At 36.5% G+C, this 3,397-nt stretch overlaps 1 protein-coding gene across 4 annotated transcripts in view; it reads left to right on the top strand.

The window, feature by feature from the left end:
- Nucleotides 1-3,397, top strand: part of COL11A1 (collagen, type XI, alpha 1) — a 380,126-nt gene that overhangs the window by 185,996 nt on the left and 190,733 nt on the right. The gene's annotated exons all lie outside the window — the stretch shown is intronic.

Genomic DNA, 3,397 nt, shown 5'->3' with positions numbered 1-3,397 from the left:
ATACTACTGAGGAATGAGTGGAATATATCAAATTTAAGGGATCATTTTTTTCTGCATTCACTTTTGTTATGGTTACCTGAGAATATTCACAATGACACTATAAGACAAGTAGAACTCCCCTGTAGATAATTTAAGGCTATAAATCTTTAAAGAAACAGAATGTCTTATATTTACCATGCTGTGGTTGGTGAGTTAAAACTACTATCCTCTTGTTTAGCAATCATAGTCTTTAATACAAGTCATTGTTGTGTGCCATCGAGTTGGAACTGGCATATAACTGGCCCTCTAGTAGGTTTTCAAAGGCAGTAAAACACTTGCTATGAGTCAGAATTGACTCTGTGTCAGTGACTTGTTCTATATAGGAGTATTATGAGAAAATTATAATACTTGTAGGAAAGATTGATATTGTCAAGGATTTCACTTGACTTATCTCTACAATCAGTATCAATGGAAACAGTCAAGAAACAAAATAATGTGTTTCATTGGGTAAATCTGCTGCCAAAGATCTTTTTAAGGTGCTAATGAGCAAGCATGCTGGTTCAAACATTAAAATGCCTCTAGCCCAAACCATGATATTTTCAATTGCTTCACATACATGTGAGAGTTAGAAAATAAGTAAGAAAGATTAAAGAATTTATACTTTTGAGTTGTGTTGTTGGCAAAAAGGATTGAATATGTAATGGACTGCCAATCCCAATCCCCCAAAACAAACAAACAAAAAAAACCCAGATATATCTTTCTTAGAAGAAGTACAGTCAGAGTGTTGTTTACAGACAAGGATAGTAAGACTCCCACTTACATACTTTGAACATGTGATAGGGAGAGGCTTATCTTTGGAAAAGGGCATCATTCTTGGAAAAGTGGAAGGTCATTAAAAGAGAGAGAAAGACTCTTGAGATGGATTGATGTAGTGACTAGAACAATGAGTTTTAGTACAGCAAAGATTGTGAGGATAGTGTAGGATTGTTAATAGTTTCGTTCTGTCATAGATAAGATTTTGAGGTAACTTGACAGTACCTAAATTGTAGGTAACTTCACAGTAGTATTTAACTAGGAACAACAGCATGAAGAAATACCCCATTTATTTAAGATTCAAGGCTCCAAAGAGAATTTTCAAACTTTATTTTGGATCAGAGATTCTCAGCTGGGCCACCATTATCATGTATATTTTGCTTTAGACCTTTAGTAACATATTGCTTTTAATTTAAATTGAGCTGAAGAGATGCCACTAAAAGTTTCTAGCTTGATTTTGTCGTGTATGCACTGAATTCTTAAGAGGAATGGCCTATTACTGGAAATTTACACATATGAGTTTCCTTTGTTGACACAAGATTGTATACAAACATTCCCTTGACCTCTTGTGATGAGATGAGAATTGTTTCACATCTGAACCTTCTTACACAATCAGTTAAAGGTGTAAAAATAATCTCTCACAAATAAAGTAGAATAGGCCAAAGAATAAAAGAAATGTATATAATGTATGAGTAAGAACATGTAGTGATGAAGGAAGAAGTTCAAGCTGCTCTGAAGGAATTGGCAAAAAAATAAGACCCAGAGTATTTATGAAAAATTGACATATTTCAACAAACAGATGGTGGTGTGCCAAGAAATCTAGAGAACTGGCCAACTGACTAGAAGAGATCCATATTTGTGCCCGTTCCAAAGAAAGGTGACCCGACAGAATGCAGAAATTATTGAATAATACCATTAATATCACATATAAGCAAGATTCTGCTAAAATAGATCCAAAAAAGACTGAAACAGCACAACACCAGAGAACTACCAGATGTGCAGGCTGGGTTTAGAAGAGGCCATGGTACTAGGGATATTAAAGGTAAGGATAGATGGATCTTGGCTGAAAGCAGAGAGACTAGAAAAATGTCTATCTGTGTTTCATTGATTATGCAAAAGTGTTTGATTGTTTGGATCACAACAAACTGTGGCTAAGTATGAGAAGAATGGAAATCCCAGAACACTTGATTGTGCTTATGTGAAACGTTTACTTGGACAAGGAGGCAGTCGTCAGAACAGAGAAAAGAAACACTGCATTGTTCAAAATTGTTAAGGGTATACACCAGAGATGTCTCCTATCTCCATATCTTTGCAATATATTTGTAGAACGTATCATCCAGGAGGCAGGGTTTTATGAGGAGGAGTGTGGCATCAGGATTGGAGGAAGACTCATCAACAACCTACACTATGCAGGTGATACAACCCTGCTTGCTGAAACTGAGGAGGACCTAAAGAGCTTGCTGCAGAAGGCCAAGTACTGTAGCCTTCAATATGGATTGAAACAAATATTCTCTCCACTGGGCAGCATTATGATAAACAGAGAAGAGATTGGGATTGTTAACAGCTTCAGTTTGCTTGGCCCTACAATCCACTTTTGGTACCAGCAACCAGGAAATAAAAATATTTATGCTGTCAGGGACCTCTCCAGAGTGCTAAAAAGCAAGAATGTCAGTCTGGAGACTAAGGTGCACCATGGTCTTCACAATTACTTGCTATGTGTCAAAAAGCCGGCCTGTTACTAGGGATAACAGAAGAATTGATGCCTTTGAACTGTGGTGCTGTAGAAGAGTATTAAATATATCATAGTCTGCTAGGGTTCATTTTGGAGAGGGAGAAATCAGATTGTTCCTGAAGCTCTGTCTGACATACTTTGGGCATGTTGCAAGAAGGAACCAGTCCTTGGAGAGGGACATCATACTTGAGAGGCCAGTATAAAAGATTAGGACCCTGGATGAGGTGCACTTGACTCAATGACTTATTTCAAGTAGTACATCAATAAGATCCATTGGTAGTGAAGGATGGAATTAAAGCTGAACTGAAGGCACTGGAAAAAAGTAAGGCCCAGGAATCAATGGAATACCAATAGGCTTGTTGCAAGTTACCGATATAGCCCTGAATATATTAACCAGTTTATGGAGGAAATTTGTAAGACAGCTATCTGGCCAACTGACTGGAAGAGATCTATATTTGAAAAAATTTCCAAGAAAGGTTACCCAATAGAGTTTAGAAATTATCAAACAATATAATTCATATCTCATGCAAGCAAAATATTGTTGAAGATTATTAAAAAATGATTGGAACAGAGTATTTTGTGAATCCAGAGTTTATGAAGAAGACTTTATCATTAGATTGAGGAAAGACTGATCAATATTCATAGCAGCATTATTCACCATCGCAAGAACATGGACACAGCCCAAATGTCCAACCACAAACGAATGGATTGAGAAATTATGGTAGAGTCACACTATGGAATACTATGCAGCATGCAGAAGCAATAAGTTATAAATTATTCCCAGAGGGACTGTAAAGCATTATGCTGAGTGAACTCAGTCCATAAAGGATGAATATTTTATAAAACCATTATTATAGAATGAATATGAGGATC

Source organism: Elephantulus edwardii, unplaced genomic scaffold (genome assembly GCF_000299155.1).
Source record: "Elephantulus edwardii isolate Elephantulus edwardi_28Jun2011 unplaced genomic scaffold, EleEdw1.0 scaffold00020, whole genome shotgun sequence".
Taxonomy (NCBI): domain Eukaryota; kingdom Metazoa; phylum Chordata; class Mammalia; order Macroscelidea; family Macroscelididae; genus Elephantulus; species Elephantulus edwardii.
This window is presented reverse-complemented; position numbering and strand designations above follow the sequence as displayed.